General features: G+C 47.1%; 1 pseudogene across 1 annotated transcript in view; it reads left to right on the forward strand.

Moving 5' to 3' along the window:
* Nucleotides 1–14563, forward strand: part of LOC309552161 — a 517672-nt pseudogene that overhangs the window by 11607 nt on the left and 491502 nt on the right. The gene's annotated exons all lie outside the window — the stretch shown is intronic.

Below are 14563 nucleotides of genomic sequence, written 5' to 3' on the forward strand. Positions count from 1 at the left end.
GAGGGAATCAGCCTCCCTTTTGAAGTCCCCCTCCCTGGTGCAGATTCTACGTATTCTCAGATATTGGGAATAGGGGATGCTTTGCACCAATGGACGCGGGTGGCTGCTGTCAAAATGGAGTATTGTGTTCCCCGCTGTGTCCTTCCGGTGAAGAGTGGTGTAAATCGATCCATCAAGATCTAACACCACCTCAGTGTCCAGGAAGGCCAGTCTGTCCCTATGCCACTGCATAGTAAAGGTAAGATTGAAAGGATTGGCACCTATATGTAGCATGAAACTTTGCAACTCCTCCAGTGTCCCTGTCCACACCATGAGCACATCGTCAATATATCTCCTCCAAAGGAGTATATGGTTCAGGAGGGGGTCGCCAGACTCCCCCGCGAACAGGGTACGTTCCCATCCCCCCAGGTACAGGTTGGCATACGATGGGGCACAAGATGTCCCCATCGCTACCCCCTGCACCTGGAGGTATGTGTTGTCATTGAATGTAAAAATATTGGAGTTAAGGATATGTTTCAAAAGTTTCAGGAGAAAATCAGCTTTAGGCCAAAATGAACGTCCCTGTTCACGGAGGAAGCCAGCGACCACCTCCAGCCCCTTGTCATGGGGGATACTAGAGTATAGTGCCTCTATGTCAATGGCAACTAATATGGAGTGGCCAGGGACAGACAGTCCCTCCAGGGTTTTCAAAAGTTCAATGGTATCTTTTAAATAGGACGGTAATCTCACGACGTGTGGTCTCAACTGATCGTCCAGATATTTACTGGCTGTTTCCGATACGCAGCCCATACCGGAGACTATTGGACGCCCGGGGGGAGTGACAAGGTCCTTGTGGACCTTCGGCAGAGCGTAAAAGGTCGGAGTGATAGGCCATCGTGTTGAGAGGTAGCCTAAAAGGTCTTGGTCAATGATTCCCTGGTCAAAAGCATCACGAAGCAAAGAGTTAAATTCGTTAATTTTATCTTGTATGCAATCCGAAGATATGGGTGCATACCAATCTGAGTTAGACAATATTTTATTGCACATTGTGACGTATTGACCACGATCCATAACGACGACATTGCCCCCCTTGTCAGCGGGTTTGATGACAAGGGGGGCAATGTCGTCGTTATGGATCGTGGTCAATACGTCACAATGTGCAATAAAATATTGTCTAACTCAGATTGGTATGCACCCATATCTTCGGATTGCATACAAGATAAAATTAACGAATTTAACTCTTTGCTTCGTGATGCTTTTGACCAGGGAATCATTGACCAAGACCTTTTAGGCTACCTCTCAACACGATGGCCTATCACTCCGACCTTTTACGCTCTGCCGAAGGTCCACAAGGACCTTGTCACTCCCCCCGGGCGTCCAATAGTCTCCGGTATGGGCTGCGTATCGGAAACAGCCAGTAAATATCTGGACGATCAGTTGAGACCACACGTCGTGAGATTACCGTCCTATTTAAAAGATACCATTGAACTTTTGAAAACCCTGGAGGGACTGTCTGTCCCTGGCCACTCCATATTAGTTGCCATTGACATAGAGGCACTATACTCTAGTATCCCCCATGACAAGGGGCTGGAGGTGGTCGCTGGCTTCCTCCGTGAACAGGGACGTTCATTTTGGCCTAAAGCTGATTTTCTCCTGAAACTTTTGAAACATATCCTTAACTCCAATATTTTTACATTCAATGACAACACATACCTCCAGGTGCAGGGGGTAGCGATGGGGACATCTTGTGCCCCATCGTATGCCAACCTGTACCTGGGGGGATGGGAACGTACCCTGTTCGCGGGGGAGTCTGGCGACCCCCTCCTGAACCATATACTCCTTTGGAGGAGATATATTGACGATGTGCTCATGGTGTGGACAGGGACACTGGAGGAGTTGCAAAGTTTCATGCTACATATAGGTGCCAATCCTTTCAATCTTACCTTTACTATGCAGTGGCATAGGGACAGACTGGCCTTCCTGGACACTGAGGTGGTGTTAGATCTTGATGGATCGATTTACACCACTCTTCACCGGAAGGACACAGCGGGGAACACAATACTCCATTTTGACAGCAGCCACCCGCGTCCATTGGTGCAAAGCATCCCCTATTCCCAATATCTGAGAATACGTAGAATCTGCACCAGGGAGGGGGACTTCAAAAGGGAGGCTGATTCCCTCCGTCAAAGACTTCTTGCCCGGGATTACAGTAACAGGGTCCTTAAACGGGCCTATAGCAGAGTTTGTGGATTGGAGAGAGATAAATTGATCTTTGGCAAAAGAAAAGGCAAGAAGGAAGCGGTCACAAGAATTGTGACAAAATACAATACAGACCATCAACTGGTACGTAACCTCCTTGCAAAAAATTGGCACTTCCTTAAGGAAGACCACACCATTTCCAAATATGTATCCTCATACCCTCAGCTAACATTTCGCCGGTCTAGGTCAATCCGTGATTCCCTGGTTCATAGCCATTACACCGAGCAACATGCGGGGGGACCATCCGCCGTAGGTACATTCAGATGTGGCACCTGTGACTTTTGTCCATGGATCCTGGAGGGTCCGTCTTTTCCTCTCCCCAGGGGAGGGACTCACATATGTCGTGCCTACGCGGATTGCCAAACACAGGGGGTGGTTTACATCGCCCTCTGCAAATGTGGGGCTTTCTACGTAGGCAAGACCAAACGTAAACTTTCCAAACGTATACAGGACCACCTCTACTATCTTGAGGTTGGTCTTATCTACACACCTATTTGCAAGCACATCGGAGTGCATCATGACTTCGACCCAGACTATGTCAGGTTCGCTGTTCTCGAGGTCATCCCCCCCAACCCACGGGGAGGTGATCTGGATAACAAAATCCTTCGTAAAGAGGCGAGGTGGATTTTCAATCTACAGGCCACCCATTGGCCAGGACTTAATATTGCGGTCTCATACAAACCTTTTTTATAGCTTTTTGAACCTCTCCACCCTCTTCTTTCCTCCCAGTTTGTTTTGGTAGCGACTCTCATCATCAAACAAAACAACTGACAACATAAACCCCTGGTAATGTTGTTCCTACATATCACAATCTATAACTTGTCAATTTAATAATTCATCATATCACTGTACTTTTTCAAGCCTTTTTTCTGAAGGATAGTATAGTGATTACTTTTTTCTGAAGGATAGTATAGTGATTACTGTTTATCATTGGTTTTCTCTCTTATTTCATGTTTTCGATCACTCTATTTGATATAGAGGCTATACTGAACCTCCAAACGGGGATGATGTTTCCCTACCAATCTTGCTTATATGTTGGAGGAGGACAGGTATGGGGACGCTATTTGTATATGTGTGTTTTGCTGTGTATAGACCCTCTATCCAATCTCATCCTTCATACGGATATTCCCCTAGAACCTGTACAATACGGGACACTCCTACTGTCGTAATTGGCTGAAAGTTTTGATCAAGTCCCTTTGACAGATGAACGAATCTACTAATCCCTTATCTTGTTTCCTCTCCCACCCTCTTTCCCTTCCCTACCCCTCCCATAATTTTTTTTTTTTTTCTCCTACTTCCTGCCTTCATCGAATCTCTATGTATTCATATTTTTTGATATACCTTATTGACGCTTTTATAGGAACCACCTGCAGGTTTTTCCTGACCGTGCTAAGTTCCTAGTCTTGCATACAATCCACTATGGACTGTATTTGGTTTGTTATATGTATTCTTTATTTGTCTGTTTAATTTGTTTAAATCAAAGGTTGTAATTTAAACCCTGTATCGATTCTTGTAATGGATCAGGATTCGCTTTCTGCTTGTCCATAGGCTTGTTCGTAGGTATGAATTCGGGCGCCAAGCAGGGGACAGCTGTATGCCTGTCCTCTCCGGCTCATTCAGCCGGCGCGGGTGTCCGGCCACGGGGTTCCTTTGACCTCTAGCGCCGGACATCCGATAATATGGCGCCCGCACCGGAAGTGACGTTTGCGGACACCCGTCACTTCCGGCGGGACCAGTCTTAAGCCACGGGCGCGGGAGGATGAGTCATGGCGGCTCTCCCGACCCGTGGCTTTCGAGGTAGCAAGGTAAGATACTGGCCGATAACATATTAGGCTCTCCTCTCAACTACTTTAATTTTTCCCCTGGGGCTTTCTCTATGGGGATAGCCAATGTCTAAATTCTGTAGTTTTTTGATCTGTTGCTGTCTTGTTCCTGCGTTTAATAGCTGAGCAGTCCGCTGGAGCCGCTACCTTTCAGCTGTTGCTCCTGTGGATTTATGGGCTCAAACATATGTCTATGGTTGGAACTTTTTAATATAGTATCCTTACTTTTATGTTCCTTCCCAGAACTGACCCCAGCTTTGGTAGGTTTATAAAATACCTACCATTTGTAATCATTCCCTTTTTCTATCTCTCTAGACAGCTAGGCTCATCTATTCTAATAATAGACTTCTCAAGACAATTTGTATGACATTAGACATGCTATACAAGACACACTATGTTTGTCCACAGAACCCTGGACTCCACCTTTTGTCCGCTACGGTGGTACCAATTCAAGACTGGTCCAATTCATACCAGAAAACCACTTCCATGGAGGACCCCTGTTGGGCCCCACCTGGATCCATGTGGTTCGGAGCCTTAAGACAAGCCATTGGGAAGCGCAATCTTTGGTCCAATTGTTCCATGTACTAAGCATAATGTACTTTTAAGTGTGGTAAGCTATATGTGTTTATTCTCATGACCCTGTGTTTTGATATACTAGGGTTAAAATGAATATTGCAGACTGTTTTCCAGTTTTCAAGATATGAACCTGTATTTATATATATGTTTCTCTCTTTTTGTGTATAAACTTTGAAGGTCTTAATGTAGTCCTAATCCAACAAAAGGGTGATTCAATCACGCCGGAGTTCCTGATGAAGCGAAAGGCGAAATGCATTGAACAAAGGCACTCACCCGTTCGATCGACTACTACTTTGACATAATATGCTGTATTGTATTGCATCATTAGTTTTTTCTTTTCATTATTTTCATTGTTTTCAATTTTTTTCATTATTTCAATGTCGACTTTTAATCACATTCAATAAATATTGTCAATTTTACTTTTCTTTCGTTCTTTCCCTGGCTTACCTACATACTTTCGACTAATAGTCCATTATAGTCCCAATCCTTTTCATTCCTATCACCAGTGTAGTCTGGGATCACTGATGTGGAATAATTTCTCTCTGTAAAATTACCTAACCGGGATGAGAACTATCTGTCGAGATATGGGTTACTTCCTTTTTCATATATATATATATATATATATATATATATTTTTTTATATATATATATTTATTTATATATATATATATATTTATTTATATATATATATATATATATATATATATATTCTCACAAAAGTAAGTACACCCCTCACATTTTTGTAAATATTTTATTCTATCTTTTCATGTGACAACACTGAAGAAATTACACTTTGTTACAATGTAAAGTAGTGAGTGTACAGCTTGTATAACAGTGTAAATTTGCTGTCCCCTCAAAATAACTCAACACACAGCCATTACTGTCTAAACTGCTGGCAACAAAAGTGAGTACACCCCTAAGTGGGCCCAATTAGCCATTTTCCCTCCCTGGTGTCATGTGACTCGTTAGTATTACAAGGTCTCAGGTGTGAATGGGGAGCAGGTGTGTTAGATTTGGTGTTATCGCTCTCACTCATAGTGGTCACTGGAAGTTCAACATGGCAAAGAACTCTCTGAGGATCTGGAAAAAAGAACAGTTCTGGACTGGAAGGATTTTCCTCCTTAACCACTTTACCACCGGAGGATTTTCCTGCTTTACGTCCAGGCCACTTTTTGCAACTTGGCACTGCGCGACTTTAACTGACAATTGCGCGGTCGTGCAACGCCGTACTCAAACTAAATTTGCGTCCTTTGTTTCCCACAAACAGAGCTTTCTTTTGGTGGTATTTGATCACCTCTGCGCTTTTCATTTTTTGCGATATTAATAAAAAAAAGAGCGAAAATTTTGCGAATAAATTGACATTTTCTACTTTGACAGTTAAAAAATATCCAATATATTCAATTTTTGTCATATTTTTAGGCCAAAATGTATTTAGCTATATGTCTTTGACAAAAAAATTCTCATTGAGCGTATTTTTAACCGCTTTAAGACCGGAAGATTTTACCCCCTTCCTGACCAGGCCATATTTTGCGTTTCGGCACTGCGTTACTTTAACTGACAATTGCGCGGTTGTGCGACGCTGTACCCAAATTAAATTTACGTCCTTTTTTTCCCCCCACAAACAGAGCTTTCTTTTGGTGGTATTTGATCACCTGTGCAATTTTTATTTTTTGTGCTTATTTAAAAAAAAAGAGCGACAATTCTGAAAAAAAAAAAAATATATATTTTTCACATTCTGCTATATAAAATTCCCAATAAAAAAAACTAAAAATCAAATTTTTTCCATCCTTTTAGGCCAATTTGTTTTCTGCTACATATTTTTGGTAAAAAAAAAAAAAGTGTATATTGATTGTTTTGCGCAAATGTTATCGCATCTACAATCTAGGGGAAAGATTTGTGTCATTTTTATTTTTTTGCTATTAATGGAGGCGATCTGCGATTTTTTTTGCGGGATTCCAGCAGACAGATTGGACCCCTGACACTTTTGGGGGTACCAGTGACATTACTACAGTAATCAGTGCTAAAAATATGCACTGTCACTGTACTAATGACACTGGCAGGGAAGGGGTTAACTCAGGGGCGATCAAAGGGTTAAGTGACCCTAGGGGGTGTTTACTAACTGCGAGGGGGAGGGGCTTGTGAAATGACCACAGAGACCTGTGATCCTATATAGGAGGAACACAGGGGCTCTGTACTGATTGCTGAGAGAACAACGGTCTGCTGTGTTTACAACAACAGACCCCCGTTTTCTCTTCACGGGGAGCGATCGCGGGTGCCGGTGTCCTGTCGAAAAATGCAGCAAACTGCGCATGCTCAGTAAATGACATCACTCCAGCTGAAACCTCGATCAGCTGGAGTGACGATTACACTGCCTTGTTTGTCGGATGCATTATCCGACGAGAGACAGAGGGGGGAGGGAATAGAATGTAATGTCAGATTCTGCCTCGTTCTCTGCACTATCTGCGCATGCGCCTGACGGAAGACGAATCCTATTGGGCGGATTATTCTTATTGGCAATTGGGAAAATTGTCTGATTACAGAACACACCGCTCTGACCGGGGCTCATAAAGGGGCGCTCTGACCGGGGCTCATAAAGGGGCGCTCTGACCGGGGCACATAAAGGGGCGCTCTGACCGGGGCTCATAAAGGGGAGCTCTGACCGGGACACATAAAGGGGCGCTCTGACCGGGGCTCATAAAGGGGAGCTCTGACCGGGACACATAAAGGGGCACTCTGACCGGGGCTCATAAAGGGGCGCTCTGACCGGGGCACATAAAGGGGCGCTCTGACCGGGGCTCATAAAGGGGAGCTCTGACCGGGACACATAAAGGGGCGCTCTGACCGGGACACATAAAGGGGAATTCTGACTGGGGCTCATAAAGGGGAGCTCTGACCGGGGCTCATAAAGGGGAGCTCTGACCGGGACACATAAAGGGGCGCTATGACTGGGGCTCATAAAGGGGCGCTCTGACGGGACACATAAAGGGGAGCTCTGACCGAGGCTCATAAAGGGGCGCTCTGACCGGGGCTCATAAAGGGGAGCTCTGACCAGGGCTCATAAAGGGGCGCTCTGACCGGGACACCTAAAGGGGCGCTCTAACCGGGACACCTAAAGGGGCGCTCTGACCCGGGCTCATAAAGGGGGGCTCTGACCGGGGCTCATAAAGGGGAGCTCTGACCGGGGCTCATAAAGGGGAGCTCTGACCGGGGCTCATAAAGGGGAGCTCTGACCGGAGCTCATAAAGGGGCGCTCTGACCAGGGCTCATAAAGGGGAGCTCTGACCGGAGCTCATAAAGGGGAGCTCTGACCAGGGCTCATAAAGGGGAGCTCTGACCGGAGCTCATAAAGGGGAGCTCTGACCGGGGCTCATAAAGGGGAGCTCTGACCGGGGCTCATAAAGGGGCGCTCTGACCAGGGCTCATAAAGGGGCGCTCTGACCGGGACACCTAAAGGGGCGCTCTGACCGGGGCTCATAAAGGGGCGCTCTGACCGGGACACACTGGATGTAAAGGGGAGCTCTGACGGGGACACACTGGATGTAAAGGAGGACTCTGACGGGGAAACGGACACAGGCTGGATGATAAGGGACGCACAGATGAGGCACGCATGGGCATGAATGAGGCACAGGTGGGCATGAATGAGGCACAGGTGGGCATGAATGAGGCACAGGTGGTGCCGATCGGTGTGTGTATAGCATGCGAGGAGAGAGCTGAACCGGACATGCAGCGGTTTGTTGACAAATCACTGCTCCGTCATTGGATGGAGCGATCACATGGTAAAGGGCCCCTGTCATTGGCACAATCTGCAGGAAGCGAGATTCTGGGAGGACGCCCCTGTACGCCCTTCCAAAATAAGCTGACTGCGCTGTAGCCATCATTGGGCAAGTAGTTAATCCCCATAGTCTTAGCTATCAGATAGTACCCGTGAAGTGGGGCTTTGCATTACCTATGTTCCGCAGTATTTAGCCAAAGAGGATCACCATACCAGTCCCTGTGAAAATTAGGCATTGCCCCCAAAAAATTTGTGTGGCTGCTGGAGGTCCTCAAGTATAGGTTTGCCAAGTATGGTGCCCAGAACCCCCGTGGTTTGGGCCCTACATTTATAGTAGCTTGGCCTGCTATGTTAATCTATGGCAAGGTCTTAGTCTGTAAATTTGAGGGGCTACAGCTTGTACCCCAAATGAGTCCAGGGGGCCTGTATTTGGCACAGAGTTAGGGGGGGGGGCTTCCTTTACCACACAAAACATTTTGGGGTTTGTTAGCCCAAAATTTCCTGGTCAACTTTTTCTAGGGCCCCTTGAGAGTATGTGGCCCCCGGGCCGTATGGCACAGCAGGGAGTGCTGGATACCGCAGGAATCCCTTGACTGTTCTGCGGTGGTCAGCTAAAGTCTACCCCAATGTAGGGCCCTGTGAAAATTAAGCATTGGCCCCAAACAAATGTATGTGACCCCTGGGGATCATATAGTATCTCTGTGCCAAACTGGGTACCCCTGGGCACAGTGGTTCGGCTACCACAGGGCCCTACATTTAGGCTAGCCTGGCCTGCTATGTTAATCTATGGTGCAGCTGCGATCGGGAATTTGAGGGGCCACAGATCGAGCCCCGAATGAGTTCAGGGGCTCAAATTTGGTACAAAGGTAGGGAAGGTCTTTCTCTACCACCTCTACAATTTTGAGGTCGCTAGCCTGAAATTTTATGGGATACTTTTTAGGGGGGCCCTTGGGGGTGTGTGGCCCTCGGGTGCTACTGCAGAGGGGGAATTGATGAGTACTGCAGGAATCTCTGGAAAAAATGTGTGGCCCCTGGGGGTCCTCTAGTAACCCTGTACCAAGTTTGGTGCCCCTGTGCAACATCGTTTCGCTACTGCGGGGCCCTAGATTTAGGCTAGCTTGGCCTAGCCTATGTTAATATATGGCGCAGTAGGGAATTTTGAGGGGCCACAGCTTGGGCTCCAAACATGTCCAGAGGCTCAAGCTATGGGAACCTGGATTCTTTCGGGGCCCGAGCTGTGGCCCCTCAAATTCTCAACGGTGACCATAGATTAACTTAGCGGGCCAATCTACCATAAAATTAGGGCCCTGTGGTACACAAATCACGGGGGTTACGGCACCAAACTTGGTACAGGGATACTAGATGACCCCCAGGGGGCCACACACTTTTATTTTGTGGCCAATGCCTAATTTTTACAAGGACTGGCATGGGGGTCAATTTTACCAGAATACTGTGGAACATAGGTACCAGTGAGCCCTGCTCCACTGGTACCATTGGATAGCTAAGAATATGGAGATTAATATGGTACCCACCAGTCACTGCTCCACGGTACTGCCCAAGGGCCACATACTCCCAAGAGGTCCCTGAAAAAATTGACCAGAAAATTTCAGGCTAGCTACTCCAACATTTTAAGAGTGGTAAAGGAAGATCTCCCCTACCTCTGTGCCAAATATGGTCCTCTGGACATGTTTGGTGTCGGAGCTGGGGCCCTGCAACTGTGCCCACTCGAAGATTGCCATACAGCATCAAACTGACTTAAATTATGGGCCTCATGGTACCTGAACTCTGGTGGCTAGGGGGCCTCAAACTTGGCTCAGAGATTCTATAGGATACCCAGGGGCCACATGCATTTTTCGGGGCCGATGCTTAATTGTAACAGGGACCTGCATAGGGGTAGATCTGGCTAACCACTATGGAATACAGGAACTGCAGAGCCCCGCTCTGCAGGTACTGTTGAATAGCTAAGAGTCCAGGGATTCCTGCGATACCCAGCACTCTGTGGTACGGCCAAGGGCCACAAACTCTCAAGTGGCCCTGGAAATAGTTGACCAGGAAATTTTGGGCTAGCGACTCCAAACGGTTTGGTAAAGGAAGACCTCCCCTACCTCCGTGCAGAATATGGCCCCCCAGACTAATTCGGGCCAGAGCTGCAGTCCCTCAAATGTCCAGACTATGACAGTGTCAAAGTTTAACATAGCGGGTCAAGCTACTGTAAATTTAGGGCGCTGCGGTACCCAAACCACGGGGGTTAAGGGCACCATACTTGGCAAACTAATACTAGAGGACTTCTAGGAGCCACACCAATTTTTTGTGGCCAATGCTTACATGTTTACATTGTTTGGCATGGGGATCGACTTTGGCCAAATACTGCAGATCATAGGTAATGCAAAGCCCACTTCACGGGTTGCTAAGACTATGGGGATTAATATGGCACCCAGCCCTCCCCGCTTTGTGGTATTGACTGGCAGCCATATGCTCCTAAATGACCCCATAAAAATTTGACAGACATTTTGGGCTAATGACCCCAACATTTTTGGGATGGTAATGATAAATGTCCCCTACCTCCCTGTCAAATTTGGACCCCCCGGACATGTTCAGGGTCTGAGTTGTGGCACTGCAACTGTGCCCACTCAAAGCTTGCCATACTGCACCAAGCTGACCTAACTTCGGAGCCTAGAGGCAGCAAATTTGACCTCCCCTATCTCTGTGCCAAATTTGGGACCCTGGCCTCTCAAAGTTCACCTACTGTGACTGCACCTATAGTAACATGACGGGCCCCCCACTCCTCTAACCGCTTATTCTGCCCCCCACTGACAAATCCCCCATCTTCATGCTACAGCCACTGTGAAATCCCCAGGGATAAGCACTGACCATTCGGCATGCAAGGGGTGTGTCCCCGCCATCATTCAGCCTGTGTCCCCCACCGTTATCCAGCCTGTATCCCCCATCATACAGCCCGTGTCCCCTGCCGTCATGCACCTTGTACCTTCAGGATTGGAAAAACCAGATGATTTAGGTACACATAGTGCACTTTATCATTTTCAATTTTCTATTCCCCTTGAGCAGGTAGCGCCACATACCAACTTCTCATTGCACCCATTTCCCATACCCCAAGTCTCTAGGGGTAGGTTGGTGGCAGCTTACACCTGACTCCTATACCTAGGCTCCCCATAGCGCTGGTCATATCTGGTTATTACAGGTGGTGAGACATGCTCCAGGGACTGCATGGGTTAACCCGGGGACCAGTAGCAAAAAAGGAAAAAAATACTGCTAAAAAAACCCCCACCGCTGCCCCACAAGTCCCAGCTCACCAAGTTGCTTCTATAGCAGAAAGAGGGAGACCATTTTACGCCCACAGGAACTCACCAGAATGCCAAGCTGCACGCCGTGCGGCGACCAGTTAGAAAGAGAAAGTTCAGTAAAGAACAGCAGAGGTCCACCGTGGAATCACCGCCCCCTAGACTACAAAAACATGGCCACCGCTTATATCAATGGGAAACTACAAGAAAATGGTCGCCGATGTCCACGGCAAAATGGCAGCTACGCGTGGCTCCCGGGACCCCCAGAATTGACTGGGCAGTAAGGAGGGATAATGGCAGGAGCCCCCACCAGGACCATTCTCTCTCCCCCCCCCCCCCTAAAAATAGTGTTCTTAGCTGCCGGCGGGACGCACCCCCCCATGGCCCGCTCAACACCCCCACACAGACATGGTCATCCATGGAGGGGGGGGGGGGGGAGAGAAGGGAGCTAGGTGTGGTTGAATGGGGGGTGGTCCACAGGGGAACCCCAATAAAAGAGGGGGAATGCCGTGCGGGAAGGAAGGGAACCTAAGGGTCCGACCGTCCCAGGGAGGGGTCCACGTCCACCCCAAAAGGCCACCAGTGGAAGGGGGGACACTACTTACCACCACATGGAAACCAGGGGGCACCAATCCAGACAGACCACCTCACCGCATCGGAATTTGGGGTACTGCATGCCAGAGGCACGCTGTGACTCAGGCCATGACCAAGTCTATGCGTCCTCACGAGACGTTTTAACTCGCTTCGCTGGCAAGCCCCCGTCCAGTGGGGCTATGTCGCGGCCAACCTATCGCGAAGCTGAGGTCGGGTCACGCTCACTAGCCGGACTGGAGAGACCATAGAAATCTAAAATATCCAGTCCGTCGGCCCAGTCCAACAGTTGAATGTAGTTCTCACAGGAACAGAACATAACAAAAAAAAAAGGAAAAAAAAAAAAAAACTTAAAAATGCTAGGACCAGAGATCCCAGCAAGGAACTGGGTCCTTACTCCTGACTAAGCAGAAAAAAAACTGAGTGCCTATAGCAGGAATTGGGAGTATACCCCCTGGGACTGCCCCATAGGCATGGTAAAGCCTGTTCCTGCCTAGTGTCTTACTTCTGTAGGGGGCAGTATAACCCAATGGTCAAGAAGATTCTGGAGCTGTGTCAGTCAATGAACGAAAGAGAAAATTGGATTTTTGACTTACCATAAAATCCATTTCTCTGATGTTCATTGATGGACACAGCACCCACCCCTCTGTGGAGTTGTAATTCTTCTGACATTGCTTGTAACAAAACTGAGAACCTATAGCAGAGAGAGGGAGTGTACCCCCTGGGACTGCCCATAGGTGTAGTCAAGTTTTTTCTGCCTAGTGTCCTACGCCTGTAGGGGGCAGTAGAACCCAATGGTCAAGAATATCAGGAGCTGTGTCAGAGAAATTGATTTTTTCCGGTAAAAAATCCAATTTTCCCCACAAAGTTCCCCTTAAGTCTGTAAATTGGTGCAGCTACTTCAGAGATTTACCATTTACTTCCAGGTCCCATGCCGAGTGTCTGGTCTGATGCTTTGCGAACACAAGTCAGCCGGTCAGCACGGGCGCCATTCAGATAATGCTTTGCTTTTTTTTTTATGAATGCAAAGCGTTCTCTGATTGGATGAGGTGGGGAGCATGAGGTCACCACGCTGCCTTTCCACCACTTTCAAATCAGAGAACATTTTGCACGGGTGTCATGTAAAGAATGCTTTGCATAATAAATGCAGAGTTCTCAAATTGCACGAGGTGGGGAGCGTGACGTCACCACGCTGCCTTTCCTCCTTTACTAATCAAAGAACCTTTTGCATTCACTCAGAAAATACAAAGTATTCAGTGAATGGCACCCATGCCAAGCAACCGACCTCCTGTGTTCACAATACAGTAGGACAGCCTGTAGTAGACAGGTGTGGTAGCAGTCTACTACAGGGATTTCCAGCTTCTAGATCAGGGGTTGTGACAGCACAGTCACTGGGAGTGAAAGACATACTTAATGGTTTGGATTGCTTCAAATGGGGTCTGTATTTACACTTATACTAATGTGTATTGAACTTCAATGTCAGACACAGGCTCTCCCTATGTGTATTGAGGTGTGATGTGGATTCTGTTAAGCCTGTCTGCCCCATTGTTAATGACCTCACATTGTTTTTGTCCAGATGGCTAGATAATTAGTTCAGGTTAGTTCTATTTCTGTATACAATTTCATCTGCATATGATAATGTAATCAGGCAACCCCTGACCTGATGGGGTAATTTGATCAGGAGGGGGATGTGCTCATGTGTCTATGAGTGATCCTTTCTTCCAGCCTTCCATGTGCCATAGTGATCCTGCCTTCCATATGCCATATTGATCCTTCCTACCTTCGATATACCATAGTAATACTTCCTGCCTTCCACGTGTCATAGGGATTCTTACTGCCTTCCATTTACCATAGTGGTAATTCCTGCCTTCTGTGTGCCATAGTGATCCTTGCTGCCTTCCATGTGTCATAGTGATCCTTACTGTCTTCCATATATATATATATATATATATATATATATATACACACACCATAGTGATCCTTGCTGCCTTCCATGTGTCATAGTGATCCTTCCTGTCTTCCATATATATCCAATAGTGATCCTTGCTACCTTCCATGTGGCATAGTGATTCTTCCTGCCTTCCATATACCATAGTGAATGGGACGGTACTCACCGTCACTGGGAGTGAAAGACAGATACTTAATGGTTTGGATTGCTTCAAATGGGGTCGGTGTTTACTTATGATAATGTGACATTGAACTTCAATGTCAGAGACAGGCTCTCCCTATTGTTTGTGTATTGAGGTGAGACGTGTATTCTGTTA

The sequence above is a fragment of the Pelophylax lessonae genome (genome assembly GCF_965119305.1).
Source record: "Pelophylax lessonae genome assembly, chromosome: 4".
NCBI classification, from domain to species: domain Eukaryota; kingdom Metazoa; phylum Chordata; class Amphibia; order Anura; family Ranidae; genus Pelophylax; species Pelophylax lessonae.